The sequence below is a fragment of the Lycium barbarum genome, chromosome 7 (assembly GCF_019175385.1).
Source record: "Lycium barbarum isolate Lr01 chromosome 7, ASM1917538v2, whole genome shotgun sequence".
NCBI lineage: Eukaryota > Viridiplantae > Streptophyta > Magnoliopsida > Solanales > Solanaceae > Lycium > Lycium barbarum.
Window position 1 is genome coordinate 22,493,162 of NC_083343.1, and position 21,935 is coordinate 22,515,096.

Consider the following 21,935-nt stretch of genomic DNA (forward strand, 5'->3'; position numbering starts at 1 on the left):
TTAGTATAATATGCTCATCATAGTGCATGCATAAAAACTCAAGGACAATTGTGCTTCATCGGGGTGACGTAAGGTCGTGATCCCCCGATTTCCTTATGGAGCACTCATTAACATCCTTCCTCACCTTGAAGGGAATAGTATATAAGGTGAGTGTACGCAATAATGACATCATATCATGGACTTCTAGAACTTCTATACTTTAACTCACTACCTTGTGTAGCTAATGAGGGATATCAGCTCGCATCTTTTCGGAACTTAAGAGATTCATGGAGAAGAAAGAAAAACACACTATAGGATTCATTCCATTAGAATGAAAGGACTAGCCTCACATACCTTATAGTGCTTGACTAATCTATCGTTCGCTTGGTTTCCCTTGGTGCCCATGTTTCTACCTTCAAGAGGAATCGCATTGACATTAGTTACTCGGCTATAGGGACATTTCACTATTTCTAGGGAAAATTGGGCAGCACTTCCTTTATTTATACTATTTTTCCCACATTCTATATCAACTCCCAAACATTAATATCAGCATTCACAATTAGCAACAACAATCATCATTTACCTACGATTCCCACAATTCACCATTTCTCTTTGATTCCTCCACAACTATGGTCATAATTCATGATTTCCCTTTTTCACAAATAATACTTATTCCATATTCTAGATGTCATACATAACACGTTTACAATCATAAAATACCAATATTCATCATTCACCTCAAACTACTACTAAACAATGACACTATTCACATATTCATAACCCAATTCCTATGTCTTTCCACAATCCAAGTGTTACAACTTTCAACCACTCACACCATATAAAAAGGGTCATAAAACTCACCTTAGATGATGGGTGAACAATACTCAAGTGGAGCTTCTCTTCTTGCACCGAAACCCTAACTCACTTCTCTTGAATTTTCTTGGCTTAGATGAACTCTTAATGGGTCTCATACACTTGATTTCATGGATTTGGTGTAGTTGACTAAGGTTTTCCTTCGATTTCTTGTGGATGAATGGAGGAGAAGGTTCTAGAGAGTTCTTGGAGAGAAGAGAGTGGAAGATGAAATGAAATAAAATGAGGGAGGGGTCTTATATTAATTCATGAAATCAGTCCCGACCGAGATGTACGGTGCAATCAACGGAGCGTTGATTTGATCGACGGAGCGTCGATCTAGGCGTCGAAGTCGTTAAATTTCCAGTGAGCAATCTGTTATTTCCTTTCATTCGACGTTGAGAAGGACGGTTCGTCGAACTGATCGACAGAGCGTCGACCTGTTCGTCGAAGGATCTTCGCTCCAGCCAAAATTTACGACACAATCGACGGGGCGTCGACTCGTTCGACAGTATAAAGGACGACTGTCGAACCCCCCTTCGCAGAACTGCGGTGAAGTTTCATTTAACAAACTTTTCTCCCTTGCCTTTAACTTCTTTGAAATCATAATTGGAATTATTAAGTATCCCTTCTTACTTGTAGGGACATCATGTTCACCTTAACTTACGTTAGTCCCTTCATCACTTAGCAACCCAAAGTTCCGAGGTGTAACATTCTCCCTCCCCCCCCCCCCTTTTGGAACATTCGTCCTCGAATGTTAAGTACTCGGGAATTCTACAAAAATTTCGCCAGAGTTTCCCCTGTAATATGGCATTGTCATCCTGCCACAACAACCCATAATAATCTGCCTCACAGGGCTACAACACAATAAAACTCTACGAAAGACTTACGAGAGCTCTCGAAGACAGGGGACTTAATATCTGAGTAATGATGGAAATAGGGGTGTTCCGATACTCTAATTATTACACTTCATTTACTGCATACATACCTTATAGTGCCGACGTTTCGTTTTGAACCCCTCCTGGGGGTTGGAATAAGTGTGGATACCTGCATTTCATTTTCTCTTCTGCTTCCCAAGTCATCTCTTCTCGATTGTTATTCCGCCACAGGACCTTAACTGAGGTTACTTCCTTGTTTCGAAGTCTTCGTACTTTCCTGTCTAAGATGGCAATGGGTACTTCTTCATATGACAACTTTTCTGTCACTTGTACATCATCTATTGGAACAATTCTCTTGGGATCTCCAACACACTTGCGGAGCATTGAGACATGAAAGACTGGATGAGCTGATTCAAGCTCTGAAGGCAAATCCAATTCATAGGCTACTTGGCCGACCTTACGGATAATTTTGTAAGGTCCGATGTATCGAGGACTTAACTACCCTTTCCTACCAAATCTCATCACCCCTTTCATTGGCGACACCTTCACAAATACCCAATCATCAACCTGAAATTCCATGTCTCGTCGGCGATTATCCGCATAAGATTTTTGGCGGCTTTGAGCTGTCAACAATCGTTCCCGGATCACTTTGACTTTTTCGACCGCTTGCTGAATCAATTCAGGGCCGATTAACTGTACTTCACCTATTTCAAACCATCCAATTGGGGACCTACACTTTCTTCCATATAGGGCTTCATACAGAGCCATTTGGATACTGGAATGGTAGCTATTATTGTAAGCAAACTCAATAAGGGTAGGCGATCATCCCAACTACCACCAAAATCCAGTACACACGCTCGGAGCATATCTTCCAAGGTCTGAATAGTACTTTCGGCCTATCCATCGGTCTGTGGGTGAAATGCCATGCTAAGCTTCACCTGGGTACCTAGACCTTCTTGGAAAGATTTCTAGAATTTGGCTGTAAACTGCACTCCTCTATCCGTAATAATGGATAATGGAACACCATGAAGTCGCACAATTTCCTTGAGATACAATCTCGCATAATCTTCTGTGGAGTATGTGGTCCAAACTGGAAGGAAATGAGATGCCTTTGTTAATCTGTCCACAATTACCCATATAGAATCATACTTGCCTCGGGAACGGGGAAACCCCACAATTAAATCCATATTGATAATCTCCCACTTCCAAGTAGGGATTTCCATTACTTGCAATAATCCTCCTGGCTTTTGATGTTCTATCTTTACTTGTTGGCAATTTGGAAATTGGGCTACAAATTCTGCTATGTCTCTTTTCATGTCATCCCACCAATATATCAATTTGAGGTCGTGATACATCTTTGTTGCGCCTGGGTGAATAGAATACCGAGAGTAATGGGCTTTTTCCAGAATTCTTCAGCGCAATTCTGCAGCATTCGGAACACATAGCCTGCCATGGTATCTAAGGATTTCATCCATCAAAGTTTTAAATGGACATCTCTCTTTTTCATCAAATGTGTCCCTGTAGTGGCTCAACTGCGGATCTTCATACTGACGCTCTTTCACTTCCACATTCAGAGACGAAACCATGGGATCATTAATACCAATCCCTGCACTACCTGTATCAATTACATAAACTCCGAGATTAGCTAGCTGGTAAAGCTCATGAACCATCTATTTCTTTTCCGGAGGGACTTCACATAATCTACCCATGGATCGGCGGCTAAGCGCATCAGCTACCACATTTGCTTTTCCGGGGTGGTATAAAATATTCACATCATAATCTTTCAGCAATTCTAACCACCGCCTCTGCCGCAGATTTAACTCCTTCTGCTAACAAATGTATTGGAGACTTTTGTGATCTGTATAGATATCAACATGTACGCCATACAAGTAATATCTCCATATCTTCAACGAATGAACAACTGCAGCCAATTCAAGATCATGAGTTGGATAGTTCTTTTCATGCTTCTGCAGCTGTCTTGAGGCATAAGCAATAGCTCTACCGTTCTGCATCAACACACATCCTAATCCAACACCGGAAGCGTCACAATACACCACATAGCCATCTGATCCTTCTGGAAGTGTTAAGACTGGAGCTGAGGTTAATCTGTCCTTCAACTCTTGGAAACTGCGTTCACAAGCATCGTTCCATTGAAATCTAGCTGACTTCTGGGTTGGTTTCGTCAATGGGGATGAAATAGATGAAAAGCCCTCTACGAATCTCCTGTAATAACCTGCCAATCGCAGAAAACTACGAACTTCTGTAGGTGTTGTAGGCCTTGGCCAGGTCTTCACAGCTTCAATTTTCTGAGTATCAACTCGAATACCGTCATCTGAAATGACATGGACCAGAAATGTTACAGAATTCAGCCAAAACTCGCACTTTGAAAATTTTGCATATAGTTCTCGTGTTCGAAGAATTCCAAGTACGATACGCAAATGATTGGCATGTTCTGATTCTGTGCGAGAATACACCAGAATATCATCAATGAATACTATCACAAACAAGTCCAAGAGTGGCCTGAACACATTATTCATCAAATTCATAAACATGGCCGGAGCATTGGTCAACCCAAACGACATCACCCGAAACTCATAATGGTCATATCTCGTTCTGAAGGCTGTCTTAGGAATATCTTCTTCTCTAACCCTCACTTGATGGTATCCCGACCTCAAGTCTACCTTAGAAAACCACTTGGCACCCTGCAGCTAATCCAATAAGTCGTCAATTCTTGGGAGAGGATATTTGTTCTTTATCGTCCCCTTGTTCAACTGCCTATAATCGATGCACATTCATAGGGAACCATCTTTCTTTCTCACGATCAAGACTGGTGCTCCCTACGACGATGAACTGGGTCTAATAAACCCCTTTTCGAGCAAATCTTTTAATTGCGCCTTTAGCTCCTTCAATTCTGCGGAGCCATTCGATAAGGAGGAATAGAAATAGGCTTGGTGTTCAGCAACACATCAATGGCGAAGTCAATTTCTCTTTCTAGAGGAAGGCCTGGAAGTTCATCTGGGAATACATCCAGGAATTCATTTACTACTGGAACGGATTGGAAAGTTGGCGGTTTTGCCTCGGTGTCATGGACCCGAACTAGATGGTAAATATATCCCTTGGCTATCATCTTTCTTACCTTAAGGTAGGAAATAAACCTACCTTTTGGAGATGCTGCATTACCCTTCCATTCAAGTACGGGCTCCCCCGGAAATTGAAATCGAACTACCTTCATTCGGCAATCAACATTAGCATAGCGTGAGGCCAACCAATCCATACCCATGATCACATCAAATTCCAACATTTCAAGCTCGACTAAATCAGCTTTAGTTCGGCGACCACACATCACTATCACACAATTTTTATACACTTGTCTAGCTATCATGGGATCACCAACCGGAGTAGATACCTCGAAAGGTTTGATTGGCTCAGGTTTCACCCCAATGCGACCAGCAACGTACGGGTTAATATAGGAAAAGGTAGAACCCGGATCTATCAAGGCATATACATCATAGGAAAATATGCATAATGTACTTGTAACCACATCGGGGAAGGACTCAAGATCCTGTCGTCCGGCTAAAGCATATATACGGGGCTGAGTGGCACCTGAAGTAGATGCTGCCCCTCTGCCTGTACCTCGGCCTGCTGACATCTGAGGAGTCTGCCCTACCGGGCGCACTGAGGAAGAACCAGCTGCTGAACCCCAACTCTGCCACTCATCGACGGGCAATCTCTCATCATGTGCCCTACCTGGCTACAAGTATAACAAGCATCCGAACCTTGGTGACATTGTTCGGAATGTAGTCTACCGCATTGGATGCATCGCGGTACTGAGGGTCTCCTCTGACTGTAATCTTCCATGAACTGAGAATCTGAGGCCTTCGAGCTCTGACCCTATCCTGAACGAAAGGAGCGATCAAATCTCCTACCCGTAAACCAAGGGGATGCGCTAGTCACCGACTGGCCTGAATGTCTAGAATATGTCTGCATTGGTCCCCCTCTATACTCACTTCCTGCCCCCATAGACCTAGCTCTCTTGCCTTGTCATCTATTGATATCGCGATCACTTCTCTGTGGTTATTGTCGCCCCTCTAAATTTTGGGCATGGGCTTGTATCCGAGAAATATCCATCCTATCTTGTAGCGAAGCTGTCAAACAATCTTTGAATATATGTGGCCCTAAGCCACTCACGAATCTATGCACCCGATCTCCCATGTCGGCCACCATAGCCGGGGCATATCTAGCCAGAGAATTAAATTGCATGCTATACTCCCGGGCACTCATATTCCCTTACCTCAAATTTAGAAATCTATCCGCTCTAGCTCGGCGGACCTCGGGTGACAAGTAGTGACGAATAAAAGCATCCACGAATTCTTGCCAGACCAGAAGAGGCGCGTTCTCTCCTCTAGACAATACCCAGTTGTTATACCATAAGACTGCTACATCCCGGAGTCTATATGATGCCAACTCCACGGATTCAGTTTCGGAGGCATGGACAATCCTCAACATCTCATCAATGAAACCTTGCGGGTCTTCATTCGGCTTTGACCCGAAAAACTTCGGAGGACTTAAGGTCATAAATTCACGGGCTCTGGTACTGGCTGATCGATCACTTGGGCCCGCATTTTGCTATTGTGCCTGTGCGGCAACTAATTGTGTCAGTAGATGTATGACCTCGGTCATTTGTTGGCCCGAAGCAACTGGTGGAGGGATTGGAGCTGGAGCTCCTCTTTGTTCTTCCACATTAGGCGGGGTGTAGGAAGTATTAGATAAGGCCTCGTTATGTGATTCGCCCGTTTCTATATCTGTTGGCGGCTCTCTTACTACTCGCCTGTTTATCGTAGTCTTTCCCTTTTGGGTGGCTGTAGCTTTTCCCTTTGGCGGCATTTTGAAATCACAACACACTATTAGGGAGGGTAAAATCTTATACACAGCTCTATCGCACGATCTCATAAGAAGAAAGATGGTCATTTTTCTTAAATGCCTTGTAGCCTCTTGTTTATTAGCGTGGCGCGCAACACACCATAAACAAGACTCTACTAGACACGGCTCGTAGACACTTCCTAGGACTAAACTGCTCTGATACCACCTTTTTCACGACCCGACCAGGGGCCGCGACGGGTACCCGGGGCTAACCACCGAGCATCCCACATTCTAATGCTTATCACACTCATTTAATGCTCGTTTATCGATATCATACTCAACTTTTGAGAAAATCGCCCTTCATTTGGAAACATAAATACTTTTATATGCACAAGCCATTTGGTCATTGAAATAGTACATACATATATATATATACACGTGGTAGCAACCCCGTAAGACCATACCACCCACACTACGTATCTACGAGCCTCTACTAGAGTACTAGACATATGGACGGGACAGGACCCCGTCGTGCCCAAAACACACATGTACAAAAAAGGGGTAACCATAAGCACCTCCGGAACAATGGAGTGCTCTTTACAGCTAACAGCTCCTACAAGTCTGGAGCAAGATCACCTCCCTGTCTACCTGTGGGCATGAACACAGCGTCCAAAGAAAACAGACGTCAGTACGAACATTGTACTGAGTATGAGAGGCATAAGCAATAATATCACATCAATGAAATAAAGGAAACATCAATAAGGGACATCTATATCTGATTGTCACATAGAAAATGAGTGATGCATGCTAGCTTACTTATAATCATCATCACATCATATATGCATAACTATATAAGCTGCCCGTCCATATCTGATCTGTTTGAAAACCATTAGTCTGCGTCCAGGCCTTCCGCGTCCGGGGTATCATCTCCTGCCACCCACTAGTGGTGTCTGCCCATGCCATTTGGCCATGGTGTATAGCTGCCCACCTTAGCGGTTACTGTCCGTCCAAATAGTCGCGGTGTTATATCATCAATATAATATGCTCATCATAGTGCATGCATAAAAACTCAAGGACAATTATGCTTCATCGGGGTGACGTAAGGTTGTGATCCCCCGATGTCCGTATGGAGCACTCATTAACATCCTGCCTCACCTTGAAGGGAATATTATATGAGGTGAGCGTAAGAAATAATGACATCATATCCTACACTTTTAGAACTTCTATACTTTAACTCATTACCTTGTGTAGCTAATTAGGGATATCGGCTCGCATCTTTTCGGAACTTAAGAGATTCATGGAGAAGAAAGAAAAACATACTATAGGATTCATTCCATTAGAAGGAAAGGACTAGCCTCACATACCTTATAGTGCTTGACTAATCTATCTTTCGCTTGGTTTCCCTTGGTGCCCACGTTTCTACCTTCAAGAGGAATCGCATTGACATTAGTTACTCAGCTATAGGGACATTTCACTATTTCTAGGGAAAATTGGGCAGCACTTCCTTTGTTTATACTACTTTTCCCACATTCTATATCAACTCCCAAACATTAATATCAGCATTCACAATATAGCAACAACAATCATCATTTACCTACGATTCCCACAATTCACCATTTCTCTTTGATTCCTCCACAACTATGGTCATAATTCATTATTGCACTTTTTCACAAATAATACTTATTCCATATTCTAGATGTCGTACATAACACGTTTACAATCATAACATACCAATATTCATCATCCACCTCAAACTACTACTGAACAATGACACTATTTACATATTCATGACCCAATTTCTATGTCTTTCCACAATCCAAGTGTTACAACTTTCAACCAGTCACACCATATAAAAAGCCTCATAAAACTCACCTTAGATGATTGGTGAACAATACTCAAGTGGAGCTTCTCTTCTTGCACCGAAACTCTAACTCACTTCTCTTAAGTTTTCTTGGCTTAGATGAACTCTTAATGGGTCTCATACACTTGTTTTCATGGATTTGGTGTAGTTGACTAAGGTTTTCCTTTGATTTCTTGTGGATGAATGGTGGAGAAGGTTCTAGAGAGTTCTTGGAGAGAAGAGAGTGGAAGATGAAATGAAATAAAATGAGGGAGGGGTCTTATATTAATTCATGAAATCAGTCCCGGCCGAGATGTATGGTGTGATCGACGGAGCGTCGATCTAGGCGTCGAAGTCGTTAAATTTCCAGTGAGCAATCTGTTATTTTCTTTCATTCGACGGTGAGAAGGACGGTTCGTCGAATTGATCGACGGAGCGTCGACCTGTTCGTCGAAGGGTCTTCGCTCAAGCTAAAATTTTCGACACAATCGACGGGGCGTCGACTCGTTCGACGGTACAAAGAACGACCGTCGAACCCCCCTTCGCAGAACTGCGGTGAAGTTTCATTTAACGAACTTTTCTCCCTTGCCTTTAACTTCTTTGAAATATTAATTAGAATTATTAAGTATCCCTTCTTACTTGTAGGGACATCATGTTCACCTTAACTTACGTTAGTCCCTTCATCGCTCAGCAACCCAAAGTTCCGAGGTGTAACAATATGGATATCACTTCATAGTATTCTTGCATGAAAACGTGTAAAGCATGTAGAGTATTTGTTGAAAATACAACAACAACAACAACAACAACAGCCCAGTGAAATCCCACATCTTGGGGTTGAGTATTTGTTGAAAATAAACATAATAAATTATAACTTGCATGTAAGAACCCATGGAATGCAAAATATGGGTCTTCATGGATTACGGACAGATTCTCAATAATCATAATGAAATATCAAGAACTAAATAATGGATTAATAATACTTCGACACTTAGTATAGCATGGTACATGGATCTAGGGTTATCATTAGCATGGTTAAAAATCCTAGTTTTCGTATAACTTCATATTTTATGGAAGAAGTAGCATGGGGAAGAACAAGGATGTTCCCACACGTAGATAGTAACCCTACATACCTGGTAATGCTCCAAACTTGTAATACCAATCTGATTTTGGAAGAAGAATTCCAAAGTTTAAGTCATGAGTCCTTTAAATGGGTTTTCTTGAAAACTCTATGTCAAGAACAATGATTTCATTGTTAGATTATGAGAACACATGTTGGAATTAATTTGGAAGGGCTTGGATTGACTTACCTTGATGTTTTGGATTGTTGGGAGAAGAACACCTTCGTTCTAGGGCTTTGGGAATGTGAAAAGTGGAAAAAGAACTAAACATGATGTATTTTATACTTAACTGCGTCGTATAATTATACGGTCCGCATAACGTAGCCGTATTTGACCATGATCAAAATCCTAGAAACTAGAATTTCCCAATTGAGTTCCACGAACTGAAATACGGTCTGTATAGAAGCATTTCACAAATTTGGCAAAAACTAGAATTTTTCCTCCTATGTAACACAAACAGGTTATACGGGTCGTATAATAATATATGATCCGTATAACTGGTAGTATAAATGGAACTTTGCTGAACTGAGACAAATTTATTTCCCACACTTCTCATCTGGTCTTCTAAGTCTCAAATCATGAATGTCACCTAGTTAAAAGGTACGAGGTGTTACAGTTTAATACGAGGATAGTGTTCTATTATGGCTTTTTGTGTAGCCTTTTTCATGATATTGTTGGTGTGCCTATGCGTGCTACTTGTGGTATTAATCTGATTATTGATATTAAACTCATACATTGCACGCATTCTTATCCTTCGTGATATACTGTTGATACACTTATTATACTTGAGGAAACACTGTGATAAGCTGGGCTTAGTTGGATGAGAGTGACGTGAGGACTAGACTGATATTTGATAGTGTCCCGGAATCGAGGTTGTGCATAGCGATTGCCAAGGTTATTGCCGGAGTCGTGAGGTATATTGACTTTCCGGGTCCCTCATGAGTTATGCTACAGAGATGTGATGTTCCATCATCGGAGTACATGTGTACACAGCATTGCATTGCATTTACATTTCAAACATTATTGCATTGCATTGCGTTGTGGCTTCTATTGTGATATTCTTGTGATGTATTTGTGATATACAGAATCGGACTGAGTATTTGAGACTTGACGCATTTGGGTTTAGATGTTAAACATAGGTGATGATGTGTACTTGGATTTTGGCTTGCGTTTGACTTATACTTTGTTGATTTACCTGCTTATCTTACTTTATTGACTTAATATTTGTTAGCTAAACTTAGTCGGCCTATGATACCTATCAGTACTTGTTGGTTGTACTGACCTGCACTTGTTGCATTCTTTTATAAATGTAGAGTTCCAGGTAGGATCGATCTCTGATTCTCGTGGCAAATTGCGGTGCGAGAGTTGCTGCAGAGAGCCTTACAGGGTGAAAAAGGGGACGTCCGCTACCTTGGAGATTCTTCCTTTATCTATGACATATTTAGTCTTTTTATGTATTTTGTTACTTTCAGACTTTTAGTATCTAGTTAGAGGCTCTTGTATGGTTAGACCAGACTCTGGGTGGATTTGATGTATTTTCTTACTTCCGGACATTTCTATATGATTATCGTCAAACTTACGTGATTGTTATCTCTTCATCTTGTTTATATGTTTATTTATGACTTGGCAATTGTTGGGATAAGGGTTTGCCTACCGAGGTAGAAAAGGTAGGTGCCCGCGTGACATAGCTAAATTAGGTCGTGACATAGGCTTGAATCTTCCATTTATGTTGATGAATTTGAATGTTGGAAAGTTAGGGTTTATACCAAATTGGAGGTTTCCACTTAAAAAATGAAATTTACGCATTATTGAGTTATTTTAGCAATTGATTAATAGGATTGAACTCCTAGAACATTGAATAGCACATTTCACCTTTGAAATACCCGTTTTACCCTTGTGAGACTATTCCCCCTTTCTCCATAATTGAATTTGATTCTAAAGATAAGTATAGCAATATGGGTGTTTTTCTTTCTTATTTCTAATATGAAATTCGATTATAAATAGATTTTGAGTATTTGAAGCCACTATGAAAGGGCAAACCAAAGATGTGATTGTTCGTGGCTCCCGCTCTGCTACCAAGTAGGCTACGGCTTACCTTTCGGTTAGACTTCAGTTAGTGAAGCATATGTAGAAGTTAGTATTGATGGAGAAAGCATGTTAAGCCTTTGGGTATGAAGTTGGAATGGATATTCTTAGGTTTCTATTGTGGATTGACTATGTAGGCTCATTGCCATGATTGTTGAGATTGGGTTTATCGCCCTACTAGATATGTGAGATATTCTTGCAACTGACTTATTTTCCCCTCTCCCACTTGTTATTTCGTTTTCATATGAAAGAGGAATCTTGTTACTGAGAATTGAAATGTTGATTTGTATATTATAATATAACTTGAGTGCTTTTGTGGTTGATATGTCTAATTGAGGCTGAGGTAGTGTACGACATACATTCCATACTTTATATGTGATTGTTGTCTTTTGTTGTGTATTGGCTTGTTGGCATATTGTGATTGTGAACCCGTATCTATCATTATTTTGGTTATTATCTTGTAATGAGGAAGAAATTGATTTATTTGTGATATTGTGATATATGTCCATGTGTGGCACGATTGGTACTGATAGGTTCTGACTTGTTCATGATACGGTGAGATATGTCCATGTGTGGCACAATTGACATTGATACACTCTTGTTGGAATTTGATATCATTCATGCATTCATACTTAAACAATTGAATTGGATTGCACGTTTTGCAACATCTATTGGACTGGGTTGCACGTTCCGCAAAATCTATTGGACCGGATTGCACGTTCCGCAACATATATTGGATCGGGCTTTACGCCACAGCAGGTACATGGACTCGCGGGTCCCGCATGGGTCATAACTGTCAAGAGTGGAGGTATTCTGCCCGGAGCACGTATGTATCATTGCATCGCATATGCATTCATATTCACATATTTGTATTGTTGATTTGGACTTGGTATTTATGTACTTGTGATGATATTTGAGCGTGGTATTCTTGTACTTGTGGTGATAGCTGGACTCGGTATTTCTGTACTTGTGGTGATATTCGGACTTGGTATTCCTGTACATACTTGAGAATTGATGGATTCGAGGATTAGAGACTTTTTCGAGGCTGTGACTTGTGGTTACCGAAATCTATTGTGGTTCTTATTACCGTGAGATGGCTGGCATTCGCTTAGTAACCATATATGATTGTTTACTTGCCTATTTGTTGATTTCTTTATTTTATATATGTGAAGTACTTGTTGTCGGCCTATGATGCCTACTCAATATGTGTTGTTTGTATTCAGTACGTGTTGTTTGTACTCAGTACGTGTTGTTTGTACTGATGATACCTTACTACACTCCTTTTCGGGGTGTAGAATGTGTGACAGCTTCTATTTCTGCTCATCTAGAGTGTTTCCCGAGACGGTGTTCTTGGAGACTTAGGGTGGGCTACTGCCAGATCTGCAACCCGAGTTTCCATTCTTTGTATACTTGTCATCTTCTTCCAGACAATATTTCTTTGATCTTATGAGCCTTGCATGGCAACATTTAGATAGTTCCTATTACATGTAGACACGTGATGTTTGACCCTCTCCGGGGTGTTTCACCTTCTAGCGTCTAAATATTTCTCTTAATGTTAGCTTTGATGTGTCGATTATTCTGCTTTTATTTAGTAGGTTTATTTACGGAAATGAAAAACAAGAAAAAGGGGTCAAAAAATATTTACTAATTTTTAAAGCACAAGTTTTGTGTATCAAAGAAAGAAAAATTAAAAAAAATAGGTTTCTTTTATTCTAGTATATTTAGTTAATTACTTTTGAATTTTTAATCAGTATAATTATTTTGGTTTTCTTATTTTTTTTTAAAGTAGTTGATTAATATATTAATTTTTGGTATTTGTATTTATACATTTAGTGGAAAAGAAAATCAAAAATATCTAACAAATGATAGCCCATCACATGGAAAGTTCATCCATGGCATATTCCATTTTGAGAATATGAATATCCCATTATTCATTTCAAGATATTTTTATCAATAAGGGCAATTTGGGGAGGATAGATAAAAATGGATACTGCACAAAGCCTAATTTATACTACTATAAAAAGATGACACAATGAATCATCCTAGAAGAACCCTACACTATTACAGCCGCAATTCCTAAAACTAGACCCACACACAGATATACATACACCATAGGAGAAAAAAACAAAGAGGCAGAGGGGAGGGGTCATGTTTCTTCTTTTGAGAGCAATTTTCCTTTACTTAGAGAGCACACTATGGGATTAGCGGTGGCAAATGGGTTGGTAGAGTCGGATATAGGCCGGGTCAAAAATGAGTTATTGTAAAGTCAGATATAGGTCGGATCGAAAATGGGTTAATCATAAACGGATTAATTACCCGACCAACTCACATTTAACATGAATAAAAAATGAATTACCCGACGGACAATATGGATATTCATATTAACCACATTATCTAAAGCTACTTCAAAGATGTTGGCTTCATGTAGGTAATATGGAGAAGATTAATTTATCTTCTTGTCCAGAAATCCAATCCCTAGACCCTAGTATAGAGTTGCGCCTCAGCATATGTGAGAAGAATAGAACTTCGAAACTTTCAAAAGACATGACCTTCAAGAAAACCTTTTTTGAAAAATACCCACCCACCCCAAGAACGGCCCAACCACCACCTCGAACTCACTTCATCTTGACCCACCAACCCAATCCCACAACACCACTCCTCCCAACCCTGACCCACCCCTCTCCCAAATCATCTATTTCATATATTTTATTTTACTTTTATAAAAAATTATAAAAATGAAAAAAAATTCTTACCCCCACCCCGCCCCATTATCCCCCTCCCCCACCACCACCACAACCTACACCAAATTTAACCATGCAAATTTTCCATTTTTTATAAAAAATTTATAAAAACAAAATAAAATATATAAAGTAGAAAACTAATTGGGGGGGGGGGGGTGTAGGTGGCTTAGAAAATCAAAATAAATACTTTTTAAAGAAATTTAAATTTTTTGGAGAGGTGGTGGTGTGTGTGGGGGGGGGGGGGGGGGGGGTAAAAAAATAAAAAAAATTTATTAGGGTGGTGCGGGTGTGTAGAAAACCTAAAAAAAAATTAAAAACTTTAATTTTTTTCTAGGGGGTTGGGGGGTGAGTTCGGTAGTGGTGGGGGTGTGGGGTGGGTGGTTGGTGAAATGTCAAATATGGGACTATTTTCCCTAATTGCATTACACTGCATCGCATATGCATTCATATTCACATATTTGTATTGTTGGTTGGGACTTGGTATTTCTGTACTTGTGGTGATGTTCGGGCGTGGTATTCGTGCACTTGTTGTGATAGCTGGTCTTGGTATTTCGGTACTTGTGGTGATATTCAGACTTGGTATTCCTATACATACTTGAGCATTGATGGATTCGAGGATTAGAGACTTTCTCCTATCTATTGGGGTTCTTATTCCCGTGAGATGACTGGTATTTTCTTAGTAACCATACATGACTGTTTACTTGCGTATTTGTTGATTTCTTTCTTTTATATATGTGAACTATTTGTTGTCGGCCTATGATGCCTACTCAATAGGTGTTGTTTGTACTGATGCTATCTTACTACACTCCTTTTCGGGATGTAGAGCGTGTGACAGGTTCTATTTCTGATCATCGAGAATGTTTTTCGAGACGGTGTTGTTGGAGACTTAGGGTGGGCTACTGCTAGATCTACAATCCGAGTTCTCATGTTTTGTATACTTGTCATCTTCTTCCAAACAGTATTCCATTGATGTTATAAGCCTTGCATAGCAACAATTTGATAGTTCAATTATATGTAGACACGTCAAATTTGACCCTCTCCAATGTTTTTCACCTTCTAGCGTCTAAATATATCTTTTAATTTTAGTTTGGATGTGTTGATTATTTTATTTTTATTTAGTAGGTTTTGTTTAAGGAAATGAAAATCAAGGAAAAGGGGTCAAAAAACATTCACTAATTTTTAGAGTGCCAGTTTTGTGTATCAAAGAAAGAAAAATTACAAAAATAAGTTTCTTTTATTCTAGTATTTTTAGTTAATTACTTTTGAGTTTTTAATCAGTATAATTATTTAGATTTTCTTATCTTTGGTTTAAAAGTAGTTGATTAATATATTATTTTTGGTATTTTTATTTATACTTTTAGTGGAAAAGAAAATCAAAAAAATCGAACCAATAATAGCCCATCACATGAAAAGTTTGTCCATGGCATATTCCATTTTGAGAATAAGCATATCCCATTTTTGATTTCAAGATATTTTTATCAATAAGGACAATTTGGGGAGGATAGCTAAAAATGAATACTAAAAAAAGTCTAAATTTATGTCCACTATAAAAAGAAAGTGACACAATGAATCATCCTAGAAGAACCCTACACGATCACAGCCGCAATTCCTAAAACTAGACCCACACACACAGATGCATACACCATTCGATAAAAAAAAATAAAAAAAAAAGGGGAGGGGTCATTTTTCTTCTTTTGAGAGCAATTTTGCTTTACTTAGAGAGCACACACTGGGATTAGGGGTGGCAAATGGGTTGGTTGAGTCGGATATAGGCAAGGTCAAAAATGAGTTAATCAAAAACGGATTAATTACCCGATACGCTCACATTTAACATGGATAAAAAAAATGAGTTACCCGACGGATAATATGGATATTTATATTATCCACATTATCCAAAGCTACTTCAAATATGTTGGCTTCATGTAGTTAATATGGAGAAAAATAATTTATCTTCTTATCAACAAATCCAATCCTTAGACCCTAGTACATAGTTGCGCCTCAGCATATGTGAGAAAAAACAGGGCTTCAAAACTTTCCAATGACATGACCTTCAAGAAAACCTTTTTTGAAAAATACCCACCCACCCCAAGAACGGCCCAACCACCACCTCGAACTCACTTCATCTTGACCCACCCACCCAATCCCACACCACCACTCCACCCAATCCTGACCCGCCCCTCTCCCAAATCATCTATTTAATATATTTTATATTACTTTCATAAAAAATTATAAAAATGAAAAAAAATTCTTACCCCCACCCCGCCCCATTATCCCCCTCCCCCACCACCACCACAATCTACACCAAATTTAACCATGCAAATTTTCCATTTTTTATAAAAAATTTATAATATATATATATATATATATATATATATATATATATATATATATATATAAAAAGTAGAAAACTAATTGGGGGGGGGGGGGGGGGGGAGTGTAGGTGGCTTACAGAATCAAAATAAATACTTTTTAAACAAATTTAAATTTTTTGGAGGGTTGGGGGTGTAAAAAAAAATTATTAGGGTGGTGAGGGTGTGTAGAAAACCTAAAAAAAAATTAAAAACTTTAATTTTTTCTAGGGTGTTGGGGGTTAGTTCGGTAGTGGTGGGGGTGTGGGGTGGGTGGTTGGTGAAATGTCAAATATGGGACTATTTTCCCTAATCGCATATGCATTCATATTCACATATTTGTATTGTTGGTTGGGACTTGGTATTTCTGTACTTGTGGTGATGTTCGGGCGTGGTATTCCTGTACTTGTTGTGATAGCTGGTCTTGGTATTTCGATACTTGTGGTGATATTCGGAAATGGTATTCCTATACATACTTGAGCATTGATGGATTCGTGGATTAGATACTTTCTCCTATCTATTGGGGTTCTTATTCCCTTGAGATGACTGGTATTTTCTTAGTAACCATACCTGACTGTTTACTTGCCTATTTGCTGATTTCTTTCTTTTATATATGTGAACTATTTGTTGTCGGCCTATGATGCCTACTCAATAAGTGTTGTTTGTACTGATGCTATCTTACTACACTCCTTTTCGGGATGTAGAGCGTGTGACAGGTTCTATTTCTGATCATCGAGAATGTTTTTAGAGACGGTGTTGTTGGAGACTTAGGGTGGGCTACTGCCAGATCTGCAATCCGAGTTCTCATTTTTTGTATACTTGTCATCATCATCCAAACAATATTCCTTTGATGTTATAAGCCTTGCATAGCAACAATTTGATAGTTCAATTATATGTAGACACGTCATATTTGACCCTCCCCAATGTGTTTCACCTTCTTGCGTCTAAATATATCTTTTAATTTTAGTTTGGATGTGTCGATTGTTCTATTTTTATTTAGTAGGTTTTGTTTAGGGAAATGAAAATCAAGGCAAAGGGGTCAAAAAACATTCACTAATTTTTAGAGTGCAAGTTTTGTGTATCAAAGAAAGAAAAATTACAAAAATAAGTTTCTTTTATTCTAGTATTTTTAGTTAATTACTTTTGAGTTTTTAATCAGTATAATTATTTAGATTTTCTTATCTTTGGTTTAAAAGTAGTTGATTAATATATTAATTTTTGGTATTTTTATTTACACTTTTAGTGGAAAAGAAAATCAAAAAAATCGAATCAATAATAGCCCACCACATGGAAAGTTAGTCCATGGCATATTCCATTTTGAGAATAAGAATATCCCATTTTTTATTTCAAGATATTTTTATCAATAAGGACAATTTGGGGAGGATAGCTAAAAATGGATACTAAAAAAAGCCTAAAAAAGAAAGTGACACAATGAATCATCCTAGAAGAACCCTACACGATCACAGCCGCAATTCCTAAAACTAGACCCACACACACAGATGCATACACCATTGGATAAAAAAAAAAAAAAAAAAAGTGAGAGAGAGACAGAGGGGAGGGGTCATTTTTTTCTTTTGAGATCAATTTTCCTTTACTTAGAGAGCACGCCATGGGATTAGGGGTGGCAAATGGGCTGGTTGAGTCGGATATAAGCAGGGTCAAAAAAGGGTTAATCAAAAACAGATTATTTACTCGACACGCTCACATTTAACATGGATAAAAAAATGAGTTACCCGACGGATAATATGGATATTCATATTATCCACATTATCCAAAGCTACTTCAAAGATGTTGGCTTCATGTAGTTAATATGGAGAAGATTAATTTATCTTCTTATCAACAAATCCAATCCCTAAACCCTACTACATACTTGCGCCTCAGCATATGTGAAAAGAATAGAACTTCAAAACTTTCCAATGACATGACCTTCAAGAAAACCTTTTTTGAATAATACCCACCCAACCCCACCACCACCACCCACCCCAAGAACCCAGCCCAACCACCGCCTCAAACGCACTTCACCTTGACCAACCCACCCCATCCCACACCACCGCTCCACCCAACCCTAACCCACCCCCTTCCCAAATCGTCTATTTCATATATTTTATTTTACCTTTATAAAAAATTATAAAAATAAAAAAAATTCTTAACCCCACCCCGCCCCATTGTCCCTTCCCCCACCACCACCCCAACCCAGACCAAATTTAACTACGCAAATATTCCATTTTTTATAAAAACAATTATAAAAACAAAATAAAATATATGAAGTAGAAAACTCACGGGGGGGGGGGGGGGGGGGGGGGAGTTTGGTTGTCTTAGAAAATCAAAATAAATACTTTTTAAAGACTAAAAAAAAATTAAAACTTTATATTTTTTTTAGGGGGTTGGGGGGTAAGTTTGGTGGAGGTGGGGATGTGCGGTGGGGTGGTTGAGGTTGGGTGATTGGTGAAATGTCAAATGTGGGACTTATTTTCCCTAATCGCATTGCACTGCATCGCATATGCATTCATATTCACATATTTGTATTGTTGGTTTGGACTTGATAATTTTGTACTTGTTGTGATGTTCGGGCGTGGTACTCCTGTACTTATGGTGATAGTCTAACTTGGTATTTCTATACTTGTAGTGATATTCGGACATGGTATTCTTATACATACTTGAGCATTGATGGATTCGACGATTAGAGACTTTCTCCTAGGCTGTGACTTGTGGTTATGAAAATTTATTGTGGTTCTTATTACCGTGAGATGACTAGTATTTTCATAGTAACCCTACATGATTGCTTACTTGTCTATTTGTTGATTTGTTTATTTTATATATGTGAACTACTTGTTGTCAGCCTATGATGCCTGCTCAGTACGTGTTGTTTGTACTGGTGCTATCTTACTACACTCCTTTTCGGGGTGTAGAGTGTGTGACAGGCTCTATTTCTGATTATCGAAAGTGTTTTCCGAAACAGAGTTGTTGGAGACTTAGGGTGGGCTACTGCCAGATCTGCAATCTGAGTTTTCATTTTTAGTATACTTGTCATCTTCTTCCAGACAGTATTCCTTTGATGTTATAAGCCTTGCACAGCAACATTTAGATAGTTCCTATTCTATGTAGACACGTGATATTTGACCCTCTCCAAGATGTTTCACCTTGTAGCGTCTAAATATATCTTTTAATTTTAGTTTTTATGTGTCGATTATTCTATTTTTATTTAGTAGGTTTATTTAGGGAAATGAAAATCGAGGAAAAGGAGTCAAAAAACATTCACTAATTTTTAGAGTACAAGTTTTGTGTATCAAACAAAGAAAACTTAAAAAAAAATAGGTTTCTTTTATTCTAGTATTTTTAGTTAATTACTTTTGAGTTTTTAATCAATATAATTATTTAGATTTTCTTATTTTTGGTTTAAAATTAGTTGATTAATATATTAATTTTTGGTATTTTTATTTATACTTTTAGTGGAAAAGAAAATCAAAAAAATCTAACCAATAATAACCCACCACATGGAAAGTTCACCCATGGCATATTCCATTTGAGAATAAGAATATCCCATTTTTCATTTCAAGATATTCTTATTAATAAGGGCAATTTGGGGAGGATAGCTAAAAATGGATACTACAGAAAGCCCTAATTTATATCCACTATAAAAAGAAAGTGACACAATGAATCATCCTAGAAGAACCCTACACGATCACAGCCGCAATTCCTAAAACTAGACCCACACATACAGATGGTTACTCCATTGGATAAAAAATAAAAAGAGAGAGAGAGACAGAGGGGAGTGGTCATTTTTCTTCTTTTGAGAGCAAGTTTCCTTTACTTAGAGAGGACACCATGGGATTAGGGGTGGCAAATGGGCTGGTCAAGTTAGATATAGGCAGGGTCAAAAATGGGTTAATAAAAAACAAATTAATTACCCGACACGCTCAGATGTAACACGGATAAAAAATGAGTTACCCGACGGATATATGGATATTCATATTATCCACATTATCCAAAGCTACTTCAAAGATGTTGGCTTCATGTAGTTAATTTGGAGAAGATTAATTTATCTTCTTATCAACAAATCCAATCCTTAGACCCTAGTACATAGTTGCGCCTCAGCATATGTGAGAAGAATAGAACTTCGAAACTTTCCAATGACATGACCTTCAAGAAAACCTTTTTCGAATAATACCCAACCCCACCACCACCATCCACCCCAAGAACCCAGCCCAACCACCACCTAGAACGCACTTCACCTTGACCACCCACCCCATCCCACACCACCGCTCCACCCAACCCTAACCCACCCCCTTCCTAAATAGTCTATTTCATATATTTTATTTTACTTTTATAAAAATGAAAAAACAAATCTTAACCACACCCCGCCCCATTGTCCCAAATTTAACCACGCAAATTTTCCATTTATTATAAAATTCTTATAAAAACAAAATAAAATATATGAAGTAGAAAACTCACCGCGGGGGGGGGGGGGGGGGTGGAGGAGTGTGGGTGTCTTAGAAAATCAAAATAAATATTTTTTAAAGACTAAAAAAAAAAAAAACTTTAATGTTTTTTTGAGGGGGTTGGGGGTGAGTTTAGTAGTTGTGGGGATGTGGGGTGGGATAGTTGAGGTTGGGTGGTTGGTGAAATGTCAAATGTGGGACTTATTTTCCCTAATCGCATATGCATTCATATTCACATATTTGTATTGTTGGTTTGGACTTGGTAATTCTGTACTTGTTGTGATGTTCCGGCGCAGTATTCCTATACTTGTGGTGATAGTCTGAATTGGTATTTCTATACTTGTGGTGATATTCAGACTTGGTATTCCTATACATACTTGAGCATTGATGGATTCGAGGATTAGAGACTTTCTCCTAGGCTGTGACTTGTGGTTACAAAAATCTATTGTGGTTCTTATTACCGTGAGATGACTAGTATTTTCTTAGTAACCATACATGATTGTTTACTTGTCTATTTTTTGATTTCTTTCTTTTATACATGTGAACTACTTGTTGTCAGCCTATGATGCCGGCTCAGTACTTGTTATTTGTACTGATGCTATCTTACTACACTCCTTTTTGGGGTGTAGAGTGTGTGACAGGCTCTATTTCTGATTATCGAGAGTGTTTTCCGAGAGGGAGTTGTTGGAGACTTAGGGTGGGCTACTGCCAGATCTGCAATCCGAGTTTTCATTTTTTGTATACTTGTCATCTTCTTCCAGACAGTATTCCTTTGATGTTATGAGCCTTGCATAG